General features: G+C 45.6%; 1 protein-coding gene across 1 annotated transcript in view; it reads right to left on the reverse strand.

Annotated features, from left to right (window-relative positions):
- LOC124286076 overlaps window positions 1-20,318 on the reverse strand; it is a 117,386-nt gene extending 97,068 nt beyond the window's left edge. The window contains exon 1 of the mRNA XM_046722399.1: window positions 20,124-20,318. The gene's annotated coding sequence lies outside the window, so the exon portion shown is untranslated. The remainder of the gene's footprint in view (window positions 1-20,123) is intronic.
- Window positions 20,319-21,025: the final 707 nt, after the last annotated feature.

Genomic DNA, 21,025 nt, shown 5'->3' on the forward strand with positions numbered 1-21,025 from the left:
AGAGAAATTTACTGTTTTTAACGCAAAACAAAATTAGGCGTAACATTAAGCAATGTCTACTTTTCGAACTGAGTTTATACCATGAGATAGTACATTTAATACTCTACATTTCTGTGTAATTTTATAGCTGTAGGTAGATTCAGTGCGGCGCAAACGAAATTCTGGCTAATGTTCACTTTTCCAGGAAGTTTAATGACGCCTCTAATGATACCCCAGGACCTTCATTAAGTTAATGACGCACTAATGACAACAGAGCATCATTAAAACGTTAGTACAACAGAATTTAATGATACATTAGTTAATGAACGCTTAATGGCACGCTAATGCTTCATTAAAGTTTGATACAACCGGGTCCTGGGGCCAAACAACAACAATACCAAGTTTGCTCCGTTAACGTGCGGGTGAATGCGAATGCCTACACCAGTCTGAATGGAGTCACCGTGACCGTGGAGGACACGATATCGATGTCTCATGGGTTTGAAATGCACGTCTGAGGAATTATTAAAAAAACAACTGAAAAACATTTCGTAATGTAGTCAAACGATGAACCATCCCAGCGTACCGCTCGCCCATTTCGGGGACACGTGGGGATTTGATCTGCTTGGCAAGGAAAACATCTTGCACTAACAAAACGATGTGTACGGACGAGTGTCACTGGTAGATTTCACCCTCACCTCGCCCAAGGTATTCAGTAATAAAAAACAGTCGCGTGTACAAAGTGTTAAATGACGTAATAGATTACCAACTGCATTTTTCAACGAGGATAACACGCTCATAATAGAAGTGTATCTCGCAAACGCTCCCTCAAATGATTTATTAGTTTTGAACTGACCGTCGATAGGCTGGGATGACAGACACACGTGTCGACGCTGTCGTATCATCATGCAGTTAGGATCAACACCCGTTACAAACATTGATGGGGTCCGTGTTTTAATGACAGGACCCATTCGTCAGACTATTTACCTGCATGAAAACCTCAACTTTATCCACCTCAAATACATCAATCGGAGATTAACGGAAAACCAATTAAATATTATCTTATAAAAAAACCATATATATATACAGGATGGGACTGTACCCGGTTGTGGATGAAGTAGCCAAAACTCTGGAAAGTGTAGACGGGTTTCGTTTGTGACAATTATGCGACATCGAACAACAACTGGCACAAGAAAGCGATACAAGATAAGCATTACAGAAAAAAATATCACAGGGCTGTCAATTCTGTGGACGGTGTCGACACCGCCCTAATAGCAACCAGCACGGGATTAGGCACGGCAGGTGTCGGGTTGTTATCCACCATCGTGGCCGCACCCGTGGTACTGGGCATTGAAAAAACAGCTGGAGTGGCAGGGTTGGTGGGATTGGCCCTTAAGTTCGTATCTTGCAGACTAGTAGTATAGGGAATAGCGGTTCTGGATCAGGTCCAACAAAAGCCTTATTTGGGAAATAAGGCTTTGGTCGGACCCTTAGCTTTACCCCTACTGCTTTCCCATCCTATAAAAATTTCAAGCGCCGATATGAAAAAGTAGTAAAATGTCCCCGGCAGCCACAATTCCCCAAGGGAGAAATAGAAATGTATTGCGCTTCCTCCCAAGGGGAATTGTGTCTCTCACCGTGAGAGAACCTCACATCACACAAAGTTGTGCCGGCGGGATACGAACCCCCCATGTACAGCTTGCGCAGATTACACATAATGGGATCGCACCACTCAACCGACTGAGCTACCGCGGACTTAGCTGAAGTAGGTCAGTTTAACGGGTATTGTATCATGTGATCACGCGCACCCACGCATCACGTGCTGTTGACAGGAGGTAACACTACGATCAATAGTCCTCTGCCTGGTCCATCCCATCAAGTAGTACAAGGTAGGCTCGTCTGCTTTCATGTCCACTTTATCTATGTTGTATAGCTCCACGTGCCGCTATGACACTATGTCACGTTGACCTCGATGACTCAGTTTAATGTGAATCGCCTATGATCTCTTTGCCGTTCGTAATAAAGGCTTGCCGGGCTTTTTGTATCCCCTGTTCTATGTACTTTTTTTTCTCATCCTCGCTGATAGCAGACTTACGAGATTTGGATCGAATCTCTTGTTTCATTTTGTCATATTTTGTGAGTTCAGAGAGGATTGAACGAAACTCCTCCTCCGAGATCTTACTGTCAGTGAGTGCAGTGGAAATACGCTCACTCAACCTGTTCAGCTTTGCTTCGGCCAGAACCCTGATCTTGTCGTGTTTCAAAGCCTTACGATGCAGTTTGCGTGATACAAATTTAAGCACCAACCCTAACACCCCTGTCACCCTAGCTGTTATTTCAATACCTAGCACTATAGGTGCGGCCACGATGGTAGCTAACACCCCGGCACCTGCCACCCCTAGGCCCATGCTGGCTGCCATAAGGGTAGCATCAGTCCCGTCCACGGCATTGAAAGCTCTATGGTACTTCTTGTATAGTGCTTTCCGCGTGTCGCGGTCTTGTTCTAGTTGGCGTTTTACATCACATAACTGTCTCAAGCGGAACCCGTCTACGGTTTCCAGGGTCTTCGCTATTTCCTCTACGACTGGGTACAGCCCCATCCTATAATATATATTACAAAAGATATTTTAATTGGGTCTCATTTAATCTTCGATCAACGTACTTGAGACTTATAAGGTGTGAATCCTCATGTAGGAAAATAGAATAGAGTTTAATAGGTAACTTTGCATCCACACGATCCCCCTCGGAGGGGATTATTGAGGGGGTTATAGAACCCGTTGAGGGGTCCGGTTGTATGATGATGGTGCGGTAACGTTCATCATCGTTCTGGGGATTCCATTGTATTGTCACCCCGGGTACAAGTTCTTGGTCTAGATTATTATTATTAACTCTAGTGATATAGACTTCTATGATGAGTGTGGAGCCTGGTAACACAATTGGATGATAATTTCGGATTTGGAGGCATTCATAATTTAACTCACCCCCGAGGAATGATAGTAACATATTGGGTAAAACCGGTCTTAGCATAATCTTTGTTTGAGGTCCCGGAACGAAACACCCGAGCTCGGTACCGCTATTCTTAATTTCATAGATAAACCCATCGGCTTTTGATGTAATATAAGGTGAGGTGAGGGCTAAGTTGATTATCCATTTGGGCTCTTTAAAATCTGATAACGACACCCGCCTATACGCGTTGCCTTTCAAGCGTAGGATGTATAAGGTGTCTTCCTCACCAGGTTGATTGAATCCCTCCGTGTCCCCTAGATCGTTAAGTGTAGTGTTGGGGTGAAACCAAGACATTGTTATAATACTATTACGCTATAATTTCCAACTGGTTTTCTGATAATAGTTCAGGGGTGCACTTCACCCCCATGAAGTGTATGTTGTCGGGTAGGAAGATCTTGGTTAGTGATATCGTGTCTTCCACGATCACGGTGACACCCTGCAGACTGGTTTTGGAGTCGACACCCACCCGCACGTAAACGCTGCAAACGTGATACTGGTGTTGTTTCCCCCACAGGAGTTTGACCCCCTTCACGATCTCGACATCATCCCGCGATGGTTCCCCTAGGTAGACTTGGATGACCAGTGTTGAGTTCGCCGGTAGGATCTCCAGTATCTTGACAACGCCTTCGAATTCAGACACCAACTGCAATACAACGTTTTGTATGCCCGCTTTACTCGATAGCATGTGGGCTGCCATACTGGCGAGTGGGCTGATGACTACGCTACGTCTCTGAGTCGGGACGTAAGCCACGAGCAGGGTTCCGTTGTTCACGACTTTGTTTAGGTGGTTGTCTTTGTTATCCGTGAACACATAGGGGGAGCCGAGCCTAATGTTGAGAAACCAGTCGGCTTTATCGGGTAACAACACCCACTTGTCATCGTCGGTGAAGACGAGCGTATATGGCTTGTTTCGGGCGACGGTAGTGCTCTCAACATCGGTTAAGTCGAACAGTTTGCCCCCGAACGATAGGTATATTATCCAGTTATCATCACCGGTGTTGACAAGGGTGTACTTAGTGTTGACTGCCGCTCTTGTGGTATCTACTATATCACTTAGGTTGCTAGTACCACCGGAGGGGACTTCAACGCGTTTGTAAATGCTGTTTTTCAGTTGCAAGGCATACACTTTACCATCCACTCCGGGGTCGTCGAATCCGCGTGTGTCACCGAGGTCGGAGATCCCCACATTGATGCATTTTTTCAACTTCATCCCAGGACCTTGTGCCCTGGTCATTTTATGTGCAGCGTTATGTTGAGGTATCCTATATTCACGAGATTATGATTTATATCTAACACCGATATTATCAGCTCAGGTATGTTGCCCTGAGTCAACCTCTTATACTGCCGCGGTGAAAACGACTCGGTTCTACCGTCGTTGTATTTCTCCGTTTTCACCGGTACGGCTCTCAGTATAGTGGAAGGGTGACCCCCTTGAATGTTGTCCGTTGTGCTAACCTGACTGAGATGAATGCACAGCTCTCGATACGGTACTAGGTCGGGTAACTTAGTGCCTGTGACGGTAGTCGTTGGTTTTATCTCGTCAGGCTGCATACCGAGTGTTCTCGCCAATGGTCGACCGAGCCTCAAGGAGTTTCTTCCGTTGTTGATTAACACAACTGTGCCGTTTGAGTCGTTCATCTTGAGTTCGGCTCCCAGGGGTTTGAAGATCTCGCCGCTTAGAGAGCACACGCTGTAGTAGCCGTCAGTTATCTGTCTGCGAGCGGCACCTAGGAACAGTTTATTGTTGCTAGCGTTGATGTTAGTCCATCGCGGCAGGTAGGTGATATCGCACAGTGCGACTTCGAGTTGACCCGACGTGTTATCGATCGCGTGTGTCAGCTGAACGGCCTCACCGCTCGTTATTCCTGGAAGTGTTATGTACATGTTAGAGTATATATGCTCATTATATAATAGTTTTAAAATGTACTCCCCTGGAGTGTTTTACCCTAAACTGGACGTAGATTTCTTCCCCATGAAGATCGTAGTCGCCGATGGGATGCATTTCGACTCCCAGCTTTTAGATGTGTTCGGCTTGTATAAACTTTCGGTGACTAACGTCAAGGCAGTACACGCTTGGTTCAACAACCCTATGCAGTTCTGGCAGAATCAATTCAACTTCGCCATGTGGTGCGCTACAACGGGGTGTGGTGTGGCATTAACCGACACTCGGCGTGGACCGCTGAGTCAGTCTGTGTTCATGTTTCACGTGTACTACCAGGTCAGACATATCCTTAAAGAGATCAGCGCTCCACTCCCACACGACAAGGCGTGGAACGCAGTAAACAACCAGTACGATAGACGGGCCTACGAACGTGATTTGCAACGAATTCGAACTAAACCCGAAGACGGATTGGCGTTTGCCGGGGCCGAACCATGGGTTGGGTATTCCATATGATGGGGGGCGACCCGTGAAAGAAGTCAGTGATGATTTACTGAAACGAAATGTACTACGTCAGGACTTTGCTTTGTCGAGTAATGAATGGAGGGATGCCCGTATGAACTTTAAAGGTGGTGTTGCTTTCACCGTCCAGAAAGTGGAGCAGTCAACCGCAGACGGTTGGAAAATGTTCATGCTGGACACGCCGAAGTTGGTTTACTCGTGCCGGTGTCACCAGATTGAACGACTCTATTCGAACGCATGCGTGTGGCGCTTTAGTTGCGCGCAGACGCAAACGCGTTCCAACATCCTCGGTAAGGGGACTGCTTACGACGCTCAGAAACAGTTCGTTGTCAACGTTGAGGATGCTATCAATGCTCCAGTTGATCTCCCGAGTGCCATCAAACGCTACCAAGACGTATTGGAATATGCCAGGTCGAAAGTCGACTATGTCTTCGACGTGGGGCTGTACATGGCTCTGAGCGATATGCAACTGAGAGTAAAAAAAGTGGTGGGCTACAACAACGAAATAGTCATAGCTACGGCGGACCAAAAGTTGGGCGTCAACCTCGATGTCAACGTCCCCCACGTCCCACCACCCACGACCGGTGAAACGGGTATAGTGGCGCCACCCCCGGAGCCTAGGGTTCAACCAACACCCCCACAGCCCCAGCCTGCACACGTTCAGGCGTCCAATCAGCAGCATATCGATCGTAAAACAGCCAAGGTGGTTGGTGGGGTGGCTTTGGGACTCATTTGGTTAAAAATTCCTTAGCCGCTACGTACACCAGACCCGCCACGGCGACGATGGCTGCCCACAGGTTTTGACTGAGCCACGTGGCAGTTTTAGCCAGAGCGCTCAGCAACCACGAGACGATGCTACCCAGGATGCCGGGCAGGGCTTCGCCGGCCTTACCAGCCAGTTTAGCTAGGGCTTCCCCTAGTTTTTTTATCCAGGATTTGACGCACCCACCACTTGGTTTACCGGATGTACCCCCACCGCCGCCGGCAGGCGTCAGTGACACCACCAGGGTTGATACGATGAAGCCCAATGCAGTCAGAATGCTGGCGATGGTGATCCCTTGCTCCCGGAACAGGATCCGAATCCTGTCAGCTAGTGTGGTGTCCTGGTAGAGGACTCGATCGACGGTTTCCCGCGCATGGCTGACCTGGGATCGAAGCTGGTCTCGGAAGGAGGATGCCGTTTCCAGCCGGGTCTTCCTTTCCTCTTCCAAATTACGTATTCGTTCCTCGATGGTGGCTTTCAGAGACTTGTCCTCCGTTTCACCGAGTTTGACCTTTTCATGGGCGATGTGGTCGTCCATCGCGTCCAGTTTGGCCGTGTTGTTCACGAGATGCCAGCGAATGGTTTGCATGGCCATGTCCAGCCCCTGCAGTTCCCTAACGGTAAATTCGAACCCGGGTAAGGGTTTGTCGTGGTAGGTGGCCAACAGCTTTTCAATGCTATTAGTCATGTCTTGATCCGATGTGGCGCTCCTGATGTCTTGCAGGTTTTGAATGGGAAGGGCTTTAGGACGTTCGCCACCGTAATCTATGAAGCCTAGTTCATCGCGGATAAAGTCACTCCCATGGCGACTGCCGAGTGTTGATAAGGCAAGTGGTTCTCTAGTGCACTTATTCATGAGATCGATCTCCGGGTGATCCCTCAATCGCAGCGTGCCCTTACCATCGACAAAAAACTTGGAATATTCTCGCCCCCACGGCTCTACGTAATTTTTATCCTCTTTTAAACCATCGTAAAACCCGTTGACGGCCTGCTTCACGAGTTCGTTGCCTTGCGAGATGAGGTTTCATCCTCCCCAAATGCCTGGGCACTATCGTTCTAATTTGCTCATCACATCGTTCTCTCTCAAACACTCTTCGAACGAATCCCTGTCCTTGCAGTGAAATAAGGCCACCCATCGCGTCTGCTCCCTGAGGTCTTTCAACACCGAGTTGAACTTCTGCGTCAGTACCCATACGCTGTGATTTGCGTGTCGGCCGGAGAAGGCCAGGTACGATAGCATGTCTCTCTTTTTTGTTATCTCGCGATTAGCACTACAGTCATCCAGTATGAACAGCGTCGGTTCCCCTTTAAATTTCTCGTGAAGAGCTTTCAACCAGTCCTGCAGGCGTGTTCCCGGGTCGACTTTGTGTACGTTCGGGTTCGTCATCACCCAACGTCTTTCCGTGTACGTTTTATTCATGCTCAGAGTAGGGCACATGATAACGATGTTTTCAAACACCTTACTGTAGTACCCCTCCAACATATCCAACACGAAAACGGTCTTCCCACAGCCAGTCTGCCCGCACACTATGGCGCAGTGTGGGTCGCGGGGTAAATCAGCAGGCAGTGGCCTGCACCCATTGGATGGCTTACCGCCATCAGTAGATGGCTTGCACGAATCTCCCATTGTCTATATTAAGTTGAGCGTCCATAATAACGTACAGATATAATTTCAACTTGCCCGCGGGTTGAGCCTTCTTGGTAATCTGGATAGTAATCCCCTTAGCAATGTTAAGTAAAACTTAGCACTTATAGCAATGATATTTGAAGTGTTCGTCGTGTGCAACTTAACCTTCATTTCTCTGTGTTTCGCTTATATTGTATTTTATATTGTTAAAACTAAAACTTACTTATCACATTATAAGATGGAGTGTGAGGAATTGCTAGAGCAACTGTTGGTACCCCAATCACCACAGGTGGACGATGATAAGCGAGAGAAACTGGTGGCGTTGGCTGTTGGTGGCAAAGCCAAACATTACTTTGGGGAGTACACTCCAGATAAAATTCACAAAATGTCAGCCGAAGAAATCGATAAGCTGTACGCTAGATACAAGGTAAAACTAGATTCAGAAATGACAAAAACAATAGGATCGGCTATGACCCAGATATACACTAGTATTGCGTCGTACTTCCTTCCCATCCCCCCGGAGCGACGACTTTACCTGTGGGAAGACCTCAAGAAAGACCCTTTTATCGAACACGCCTTGAGCTCTATCAGCTGCGAGCTGTACCACAAATACGGTATGTTGTTAGCCCCGGTGACAGCGGCGATTATCACGGCAAAGCATTGTCAATTTGAGAGGAAAAATAATAATAATAGTATAGATGGATGCTGCATCAGAGGAGACGACGGTGGAGACCCCACCCCAACAACTGGAGGAGATGGGGAAACCCCAACAACTGGGGGAGACCCCCAGGGAGGTGAACCCTCCCGAGGTGACCAGGCAGAAGAATCCTAAGAGAGTAGCTTAGTAAAAAACGGTGGTGTAACCAACATAAAATTATCAGGGTGACCCACCCGTCTCGACTCTTGTTGGTTGTATGCGCAACTGCTGCCGTGTCTATCTCGTGGTTATATACACGACACAGTGAGGGAAACCCACACAGTGAGGGAGACCCTCATGGGGATCCGGTCCCCCAATTAGAGGTCAACCCGCATATCATGTTATAATTTAATATTTTATATTATATACATAATGTCTGAGGGGAAAACGTTCGTCAACGACGCATACCACGCCACCGTGGTCGCCAGTCTAGCCGTAGGGTACGCTCGGTTGACCAAAATGGTGCTTAAACAACCTACTATCAAGCTAGATTTCAACCTGCAGGATATGGGTATGCTCATAATGAACCTTGGTATGGCGATGGCCACAAAAGACATCCTAGTAAAACAAGGGATAATACCTGAAAATATTATGAAGTAAATATAGGATGGCCACGATAGCTATGATGGTCGGTGGTGCGTTAGTGAATGCCCTGGCATTTTCCGGGAGTAATTTCCTCTTCTCGAAACTACGAGAGTCACACGCGGCTGAAATACAGGAAGAAAGAAAACGGCACGATCTCGCTATTGAGAAATTACAGGCCGCACAATCCGAGTACGCTAAAAAACGTCTCCAGAGGATCGATTACATTAACAAACAACTCAGGCGTGAAAACCATGCCGTTCAAACATTCCACGATGTCGACGACGCAGCGAGAGAATATTACCTATTAACTGGTAAACGATTGGAACCACTCAATAAACCCACACTCGCTCAGTACTACACACCATCCAAGGGACAAATGGACCATGAACTGGTCTTCATAGCACTGGGTATAGCGGCGACTGCGTTGGTTGCAAAACAATTAGACTAAGTACTCATATAAGTATGCTAAACATGAGACCTTCTCCATACCGATGCGAATACATACTTATGGGGAAGAAAGAACCCTGTGGTAAGAAATGTAGGACTGAGGGATACTGTTGTTTCCACATGGGAAGCCCTAACTACTCGTGTTCTGTGTGTGGCATAGGAGTTAAAGGGCACTACTGCCTATGTAAAGTTCACGGGGTGCACGTAGTCAGACATCACCTCATCTACGAGAATAAAAAGGCCTACATAAAAGAACGTAGGCGACTTCTCAGGATAGACCCCAATTAGACACTGTGCACATACTACGTATAGCTATGTCTGTGGAACTTAAGATCGAATCTCTGGTTAAAAACATACTCAAAGATGAACTGAACTTATGGGGACGCTTCAGATTTCAGGTAATATTGGAAGCGGCATGGATTAAAGAGGGTGTTAAGTATACTCGCCCCTTCACATGTGAGGGGGACATCACGACTCAACACCAGATAAATTAAGAAAGTAAGAATATTTATGGATAACAACTTCTTTAAATATATATTTACCAGCTCTACACCACTAAAAACCCTACTGAAAGCGAATGGCAGGAACACCTCTAAACGACAACATCAACCCAAAGGTGTTGTCTATAAAATCAACTGTGACTGTGGCGAGGCCTATGTAGGCGAAACCTCCCGGCCCATAAATATCCGAATCAAAGAACACTTATCATCTACCACTGAATCTGATAGAAAATCGGCATTATCAGACCACATCATCAACTGCCCCAATCACAACATAATTTGGGACAATGTGGACATATTATCCAAAAACCACCAGGACTTCACCAAAAGGAAACTTGCAGAAGCAGTTCAAATCCGGAGACACAAGCCCTCAATCAACAGAGACCAGGGATATCTCATCCCTTCTGCATACAATGATCTCATAAAAACAACAGATTAGAGCACCTCAGCCATCATTGTTAATTAATCTCATCAGCATGTATATTTTGTTTTTTACATCAACCACCATTGGCTTCCTATTGTCACTACATTATTGCCACCGTGCCTTGTTGTTATTGTTAATCCCCCTCATTCAGTCCTACATGTTGTTATTACTTAATCCCTGTTCATGTATATAAGCCTGGTCTGTGCTGTATTACTTCACTCTTGCTTGACAACGGTATAAGAATCCATACCGAAACGTCGCATCATATATATTTAAAGAAGTTGTTATCCATAAATATTCTTACTTTCTTATTAGTCACCAACTTCTAAATGCCAATCAAACAGATCACCAGATAAATTGTTTTACAAGTATACAGGAATACCTGCACAACTTCAAGGAATACTATATCCAACAGTGTAAGTACTGGATTGAAACAGCCTCACTATATTTTTTATCAAGGTTGGAGGAGTTACCTCCCTTTACTGTGGTCCAATTAGACATTGATTCTCTTAGGTGTGTACGCAATTATGACTACTATACGCGAGCTCAAACAAATCGCCGGACGCCGTGGTGTGATCGGGTATTCTCGTATGAGGAAGTCAGCCTTGTTGAGATTACTAGGTTTAGAAGCCCCTCCCACGGTAAAACAATTAAAAGCTCAAGCGAAACAGCTTGGGCTCACGGGTTATTCAAACCTGGGGAGAGCCGGGTTAGTCGCATTGTTATCACATGCCCCCGTAGCAAAACCTCCCACTGTAAAACAATTAAAAGCCGAGGCACGTGATTTGGGGTTAGGGGGATATTCCCGTATGAGGAAACCACAGCTTGTAGAACTATACTACCCATCAAAAGTTTAGACAAACTAGTGTAAATGTAGCCACTTACTTGTCCACTGTTCTAAACTAGCTTTTTGCAAAATATTCCATACTGTTTAAAGGTACTGTTTAGTTATGAACTGGTGTATTGTAAAACATATTCGTAACATTGAAAAGATTATTGTCATGAGTTCAGTAAATGATTAAAATCTGTGAAAATTGGCGAATTCTTAACAAAACTTTACACCAAAACGAATCTGTTCACATGCACGACATTTGCTCATGCCTTTCGCAATTTGAAGCATCATCCTTGTGCAATTCATCTGCATAAGGTTTTCAGTTGGTTCCCCCAAGTTGGTGGAGCAATTCATCTTCGATGTAACCACATACATATACATAACATATAGTGAGTGCTTTAAGTGAGTCTAAACTTTTGATGGGTAGTATATTACGGCAGAATAGAGCTATCGACCTACAGTTCGTGCGCACTGAGCGCGCTGTAGGCAACTATTTGAGAGGTTGGCGCATGCATGTTGATAGGAACATAGACATTACAGATATCAAGCCTCTGATAGCTGATAAAATAAACCAGGAACTAAACAGTCTGGGAAGTATCAGTCTTACTTCAGAGGTAAACAAGAAGTCGTGACCCATATAGAGACCATTAACGCATCAATCGATACCAGTTTTCAGCAGATACGGGAATACCTAGAACGCTACACACTCTTGGGGTCCGGGTGGGCTGTAGATAAAATCGATAATGTCTATCTAGACATAGCTAACTACGTGCCGTTCAGAGGCGGGTCATACCTAGACTTGGCCCCCTACTATAGGAAAAAACATGCCATGGTCAACGTCAGGAATAGAGGAGACGATTGTTTGAGGTTAGCTATCAGGTCAGCCTTGTTTCCAGCTGACACTAATTCGAACAGGCCTTCTAGTTATCCCCAAGACGATGGGTTCAACTGGGACGGTATAGATGAACCCACCCCCATATCCCAGATAACTAAAATAGAAAAACAGAATAATCTAGCTATAAATGTCTTTGGGCATGAAGGTAACACAACAATAGTGCACAGGGTCAGCCCTTGGGGGGAACCCCACCGCGTTATCAATATCTTCATGATCCAACGAGGTGAAAAGTACCACTACGCGTGGATAAAACATCTCAGCCGGTTGTTGCACGACCAGTCGAAATACGATGGGAAAAAACACTTTTGCATACGATGCCTGCACGGTTTCAGCCGAGCTGATTTATTAGGATCCCACCGGGAGGATTGCCAAGGTGTGGGTCAGACGGCCATACGAGTCGACATGCCTAAGGAAGGTGACAATATCCTAAAATTCGGCAACCACAAGAACCAAATGTCCGTGCCTTATATCATATGCCTTATATCATAAGCCTTGGTCAAACCTGTTGAGGCTGCCGCCGGCATGGCCACACTCAAAACACAGGAGCATGAAGCCTGTGGGTTTGGATACGTGGTCGTCTGATGTGACGGGGAAACGAAAGCTCCGGTAGTGTACAGGGGTCCCGATGCGGCTGAAAGGTTTCTTAAGTGTTTGCAGGAGGAAGAAAAAATTATTAGGAACGCACTGTATACAATCGCTCCCATGCGTATGACCCGAGCCGACCGGCTAGCTCACGCCTGTAGCACTAATTGTCACGTGTGCGACTCACCACTGAATGGTGATTCCGTGAGAGATCACTGTCATGTAACCGGTAAGTATAGAGGCGCCGCTCACAGCGCGTGTAACCTTAAGCTTAGAATCATCCCCAAGACAATAAACATCCCCGTTGTCTTTCACAACTTGAGAGGGTACGACTCTCACTTAATCATGCAGGCCATCGCGAAAATCGATGGTAATATAACGTGCATTCCCAACAACATGGAGAGATACATCTCATTCAGCTTAAACGGCCTTAGGTTCATTGACTCGTTTCAATTTCCATTGTCGTCCCTAGACAGTCTGGTCAAGGCCAACGATACCTTCCCTATTACCGATCGATACACAGACGCCGAGACTAGACCCCTGCTTATGAGGAAGGGTGTGTATCCCTATGAGTACATGGATAGTTGGCCCAAGTTCGCCGAGACCAGACTACCCCCCATCAGAGAATTTTACAGCAATCTGACCGACTCGGAAATATCCCAAGACGATTACTCGCACGCTATTAATGTATGGAATAAACTGGGTTGTAAGAACCTAGGTGACTATCACGACCTGTACTTGAGGACAGATGTACTGCTGTTAGCCGACGTGTTTGAGACGTTTAGGCGGACGTGTTTCAAGCAGTATAAACTCGACCCGCGATGGTATTACACCAGCCCAGGTCTGTCGTGGGATGCCTTGCTTAAAAAGACCGGAGTTAAGTTGGAATTGCTTACGGATTATGACATGCACCTATTCATTGAGAAAGGCTTGCGAGGTGGGATCTCCATGGCAACCAAGCGATACGTGAAAGCAAATAATCAATACGTGAAGGGCTACTGACCCTAACAAGCCAAACCAATCACATTCTCTACCTCGGCGCCAACAACCTGTAAATGGCTGGGCCATGAGCCAGTATCTACCCACAGGGGATTCGAATGGGCGTCACGAGATCGATGTTATGAGCATCGCGTCAGATTCGAACAAAGGTTATATCCTCGAGGTTGACTTGGAGTATCCCAAGGCATTACACACATCACACAACAGTTACCCCCTGGCCCGCGAACGTATGAGGGTTAACCCAGACTGGATGTCTGAGTACCAACATAACTTGTCAGGTGGGCGGGTGACAGACGTTGAAAACTCGTGCCCAACTTAATGAATAAGACCAAGTACATCGTTCACTATTGCAACCTACAGCTGTACATGTCGTTGGGTATGAGGCTGACCAAAATACACAGGGTGCTCGTGTTCAACCAGAGCCCCCTGGATGGAGCCTTACATCAGAATGAACACAGACCTCCGAAAGCTTGCCACCAGTGACTTTGAGAAAAATCTCTACAAGCTCATGAACAACTCGGTGTTCGGTAAGACTATGGAGAACCTGAGGAAACGCGTGACCGTGAAGCTGGTTCGGTCGAATGAGGAAGACAAGCTCAGGAGACTGATAGCCAGTCCGGCATTCAACCGTAGCAAGATATTCACCGATGACCTAGTTGCCCTACACATGAAGAAAAGTCACATAAATTCAACCGGCCTGTTTACGTGGGGATGAGCATCCTCGATTTATCTAAACACCTGATGTACGACTTTTACTACAACGAGCTCAAGAAACAGTACGACGACAGGTGTGAAGTGCTGTACACTGACACAGAATCCCTACTGATGGAGATTCCAACCGAGGACGTGTACGAGGACATGAAAAAACACCTCGATTTGTACGACACCAGCGACTACCCCAAGGACCATGCCATACACAGCACGGTAAATAAAAAGGTTCTAGGTAAGATGAAGGACGAGTGTGCTGGCACGCCCAAAGCCGAGTACATAGGTTTGAGGCCTAAGATGTACTCCATCCTGAAGGCCGACAATAGTGAGATCCGGAAGGCTAAGGGTGTTAAGAAGTACGTGGTGAAACAACACATCAAACACGCCAGATTCAAGGAAGCCCTGTTCAAGACCCGTACCTTTAGACATAAAATGAACACACTTAGAAGTGATGGGCATAAGATATACGGACTGACTATAAACAAGACGTCCCTGTCGCCTATGGACACAAAACGTTGGATAGCTATTGATGGGCATATGGACATACGCGTATGGACATGAGAAAATTGAACCAAGAGAGAAAGTTTGAGGCTATTTACTATAGCCCGCGGGGGTACTGGAAAGGAGCTAGTGCTGTAGATAAGCTGGCTAAAATGGCGCGAGTACCGCCGGAGGTGGCCAAAGCGTGGCTTGAAAAACAAGCCCTGTGGCAGATCTATTTGCCACCACCACGCTACGTGCCTAGAAGGAAGTTCGGTATTAACATACCTAATAGCGTTCACCAGGCAGACCTACTGTTCCTACCCCACGACAAGAGGTACAAGTATGCCTTAACCGTAGTGGACGTAGCCAGTCGCTACAAGGAAGCCGAACCCTTGACCGCGAAAGATTCGGTCCAGGTAGCCAGAGGATTCGAACGCATATACAAACGCAGTCCGCTAACGTGGCCAACAGAGCTGCAAGTTGACCCCGGACGGGAGTTCATGGGTGTCGTGTCACAACTGCTAGCCAAACGGGATACAAGGGTCAGGCGTGGCACGGCCGGAGCCCATCGCAGCCAAGCCATAGTTGAGAGATTTAATAGGACTTTGGCTGAGCGCTTATTCGGCCATCAGTATGCGAGGGAGATGGCCAATCTGGGAAAACGATCGACTGAATGGGTCGTGAGGTTACCCAAGGTGGTCTCGGCAATCAACCATGAAGTCACCCGTCTCACCGGCAAGAAACCGGCAGACGCTATGAAACTAAAATCAATAGTTTCAGAGTCGGCTGCTCCATTGCGTGGGAAGGAGAAACAGATACCAGATAGGGCCCTAGTGAGGTATCTATACCAGCCTGGGGAACACGAGGGTGATAGTCGTAAGCGAGCTACCGATCCTATATGGTCAGTCAAAACTTACAACATAGATAAAGTGGACATCAAAGCAGACGAGCCGAACTTGTACTACTTGAGGGATGGGCCAGGCCGAGGGTTTGTAAGAGAAGAATTATTGATCGTACCGTACGGTACAGTGTTACCTCCTGTCAACACGGCATAGCGATGATGCAATTCCGCGGTAGCTCAGTCGGTTGAGTGGTGCGATCCCATTATGTGTAGTCTGCGCAAGCTGTACATGGGGGGTTCGTATCCCGCCGGCACAACTTTGTGTGATGTGAGGTTCTCTCACGGTGAGAGACACAATTCCCCTTGGGAGGAAGCGCAATACATTTCTATTTCTCCCTTGGGGAATTGTGGTTGCCGGGGACATTTTACTACTTTTTCATATCGGCGCTTGAAATTTTTATAGGTTAGGAAAGCAGTAGGGGTAAAGCTAAGGGTCCGACCAAAGCCTTATTTCCCAAATAAGGCTTTTGTTGGACCTGATCCAGAACCGCTATTCCCTATACTACTCAGACTGCAACGCAAAGCATTGAAACACCACGAAATTAGAATTCTAGGCAAAGCGAAGTTAAACAAGATAGACGATCATATTTCCACTGCGCTCACCGACTGTTAAATATCCGAGGAAGAATTGCGTTTGGTGATATCAGAACTTGCAAAATACCACAGAATGATGAGACAGTAACAGATTTTGGTTTTTTTAACATGTTGTATATTGATTAGAATTCATGTAAATAAATGCTTTAAATTTCATTGCACAGCTTTAGTCATTTCATTTTATCATGATACTTAGCCTGCCTTAACTAACTATCACCCACAGTCAGTTCACTGAGCATGCTTACCGCATGATCACCACACAGCACAATAGCATAAGCCCTTCCCCACCTACGTCCTTTTGTCTTTATAGCCAGCTTGGGCAATCAGCTAAGCTTTACACTTTTACACATTACAAGGTTTGTGGTCACTCCACATTCAATCGTCAGTGTGACAACATGTCTTGTTGATTTTCTGGACATACCTTTGGATCATATTCTAAGGTAATTTGGATATTTTATCTATTTATTGTTCAAGTATATCATTTGTAGATATAACTTGTAGTTGTATCAGTGTGTGTTAGTCTCAAATCCATGGTACTGTGAATTTGGTGATAAATACTCTGCATTTATTATATTGTACACCTGATTGTTTCAGGGTTGTTGTTTTCACCTATACATATCTCCCATAAAACATCGGCCATTGAACAACACAAGTAGCGTCTGTTGTCTGTGCGTGACTGACGCAGTCCTCCTACATTGGGGCCCCCAATTGAGGAATGGCCTAACTGGAGATTTGGGGACGAGCTTGCTGTCATGAACATTCGAGATCCTATCCACAACTGCTCACGGAACCATGACGTGACCAACGGGAACAACGTGACGCGAGGTGCGTTTTGTCCTGTGAAATACAACTTGTATCTTGTTACCTGCAGATATAGAGACACTTGAGTGTAGGTTGAACTACACATATTATACACTGTGTTTGTACAGATCTGTACTGATGTTATACTGGACGTTTGCAAACGGCGGCTAGGGAACCATTACTTAGACACGGAATTCATGTACACATGATCATTTTTTAATGCAAGTCAATGTTTGAACATGTTCTGAATTTTTGCTTGTACATTTTTCTGAATATCATGTACCCGGGTTGTGCCTGCGTGCACAATATTTCTTGGCCAATTTAGATCTTGTTGCATGCATGTTTTGTGAATACTTAGACTTAGAATGAGCGCTCATACACTTCAGTACTGACTTCCATAAACGTAGCTGTTATTTAGTGGGGTTTTATACCTCAACCTCGGTGATTGTGTGCGTGAATGAGAATACCCAACATATATGAATGCTTGAGTTCCATGCAGTAAACCCAATAAAGTACATTTATACATTCATGTAAATAGACCAACAACTACTTTAATATCATAAATAGGTGTTGTGTTGCTCAACAGGTTATGGTCATGGTTTGTTCTCTCTGTGTTTAGGCTTCTGGTTTCATGGATCAGGAAGGATTGTGTTTCCTTCTGTTGGCTTGATGTTGAGGTTCATACGCCTGGGTAGTTGTTGTGTTAGGTTTAGTCGACATACTCTATGGGTGTCCCCTTACCCTGCTGCCCCAGCCAATTCATGACCATCCCAAGCACTCAGTCACAACTAACACCTTCTCATGCATTTAGCCCTAATTGTTTTGGGTTTTCGGTTTTTTCTGTATCAAGCTAAGGTATTTTTCATCTTTCATGAGGCCAATGGCCAGCTCATTTCGCGAACATTTGGACATTTACCTATACGATTACCACACCTGCTTTTCTTCGTTTACATTTGACTACTTCCCTCATTTCTGTCACTATGACTAAGCCAACCCATAAGAAGTAAAGAATCTGATTGGAACTTTCAAGGCGCTCAAAACCCGGCCCAAGTCCGATAGCCAAGAGGACTTAGTACAATGGATGAAGAGTTACACACAAACCAAGGTAGAGGCTGAAGATGAACCTCAAGGTGCAGTTAGTTCAGGAAAATTTCAGAAGCAATCTCCTTCTGGTTTTCCGTCACCAGTTACCTTGACACAAGGCCCAAGGTTACCATCCTTCTCAGGTGAACTGAGGGCGAGACTTTATTCGAAGTCTGGAAGTATCAAGTTGAATGTTTGCTACAGAACAAATCGTTGTCTCAACAAGCTGTTGCCAATACTGTGCAGCATTGTTTGCGTGGGAAGGCAGCCACTATTGCTATGTGCCTAGATCCAGAAGCTGATTTAAAACAGCTCATCTCAAAGTTAGAAAGTATTTTCGGTAGTGTTGACAGGAACCAGTCATTGTTAGCATGCTTTTATGGTGCACGCCATAACACAGGGATCCATCCAACTGGAGACCAGGAGTGAGATGTTGAGGACCCAGCTATGGTCAGGATCTAAACCAGATCTGCAAGATCTGACAGCACATGTATTTGACCTGGGCAACAGTTATGAAGATCTTCTACGAGCTCTTCGGCGAGCAGAGGCTGACTTGCAGCAACGGGGAGCAAGGACTGGGAAGAAGTGTGCAACCCCCAATATGGCCGCTGTAGCAGTCCAGGATCCAGAAATGAAGGAGATCAAGGGGATCTTGAAGCAGTTAACAACTGAAGTTGCTGAACTGAAGAAGCAACGGGACACTTTATATTCTGACAACAGCACACCATGGCAATGCTCACATGGCCATCAGGGATTTAATACAGCGTTTGGGTCAGAATCATACTGGCATCCACAACACCCATCTCAGGAGCAGCATTGGGCATTGCCCCCCACAGGACCACAGGTTCAAAGGTGGAATCAACCACTTCAAGAACTCCCCAGGACCAGCATCGTTCTAGACGTCCGGTCACCCAAGAGCCTATTTGCTTCAGATGTAAACAGCCAGGACACTTACAGTATGCATGTCGAGTTAGGCTGGATCATTCGAAGTTCTCTTTAAACAGGAAAACGCCTATGGGACGGGGCAAACCATAGGCTTCGGTCACAAACGCCCACCCAACAGCAGTCAGCAGGTAGCCACCCTGATAGGTAAACCTAATGAAGGAACAGTTTTTGTAAATGGGATAGAGGCAAGAGCCTTATTGGATACTGGGTCAACAGTGTCAACTGTGTCCCATAGTTTTTACGTTCACTCCCTACCAGCTACACCTCTACAGCCCTTAGATGCTATTCTGAAGATAGAGTGTGCAGATGGCCAGCATCTCCCTTATGATGGGTATATAGAGGTTGAAGTACAGGGTGTAGGTGCAACCTCAGCTAAACTGCCTTGCATTATGCATGTATAGTCCGTTTCAAACGACAAACCGCATGAGTCGTTACATTTTCATTAGCCAATATGCAGACTTGTTTGCCATATTACCTATCTTGTAATACCTTTAGCGAACTGACACATGAACAGATGATGATATTACAAAGATCCAAGGCAGACTCGGTGCCGGTCAAAACGCAGAAATTGCACAGCGTGTCAAACATCATGAAATCGACTAAACCCATTGAGGGGATTCCCCTAGCGCTGGAATTTTGTAAAAGATTATGTAACTTGAACCAGACACAATAAACATACCATGAATATTAAAACAATGACAACACAACACAACATGTTGACAAGAAGTAATATTGAATACAGGCCACACGAAGCTAGGGAGGCTTTGCAAGAGAGTAATCTTACACCAAGCGACAGTGATTGACAGCAAGGCACATACTGCGTCGCAGTATTGCAACCATGAAATCAAGACGTAATACGTCACACACTACTTACAGTGTAATGAATGTCCACTTAGGTCCTATTCTGTCCAACTCTTGCTGTTGTGTTGTCTACAGGTCAGTGTTCAACACCGCACGTATGTGACAGCGTGTGAAACGCTTGATCTCCCAGAGAAAAAGATGAAATTTCAATCGGTTGAGCTGGGTGAATCTGAATAAAAATGTTTTCTCTTGTATCGGTTGACAAGTTATAAAGGGAGGTAATTCAAGGCAGAGGGCGCTGCTGCATCGGGTAATTCAAGGCAGCGGTTATATATAGGGGGTGAGACGCCCGGGGAGTTCAGTCTCTCCTGCGGTGTCGTATTTGCACAACAGTTTGTGTTAATTCATAACCTAAAGTTTTTGCCAGGTGCTTCATTTGCCATTACAATGGATCAACCAGAAGACATCAATAGGAATTTGGACAGTAGACGAAAAGGGAAGACGAGGAGGAAACAAATTGAGAAACTACAGACTTTTCAAAACTGACTATGAAGCAGAACGGTATGTTAAGTGCCCGCTTCCCCGAGGTCACAGAAGTGCGAAAGTAAAGTTCAGATGCGGAGTGGCCCCAATAAGAGTTGAAACGGGAAGATATGGAAATATACCACACAACGAGAGACTTTGTTTTAATTGCCAAAATGTAGTCTAGGATGAAATCCATGTTTTACTTTTATGTCCAGCTTTTATCAGTATCAGGAAAGATCTTATACCAAAATATGTTCTTAATAACATTCATTTGAAGGATTTATCATGCCATGAAAGGCTTTCATAAGTTTTCACTTCCCCCGATGTAGTTTTTAGCGTTGCCAAAACTTGCCAAGATATTTTAGTTAAAGACGTGAAGTTTTATATGGCTAATTTACATGATGATTTTATATAGCTGTAATTTGTAAATATATATTTTAGGAATATGTG

Source organism: Haliotis rubra, unplaced genomic scaffold (assembly GCF_003918875.1).
Source record: "Haliotis rubra isolate DU_JTF1 unplaced genomic scaffold, ASM391887v1 Scf375, whole genome shotgun sequence".
Taxonomy (NCBI): Eukaryota; Metazoa; Mollusca; class Gastropoda; order Lepetellida; family Haliotidae; genus Haliotis; species Haliotis rubra.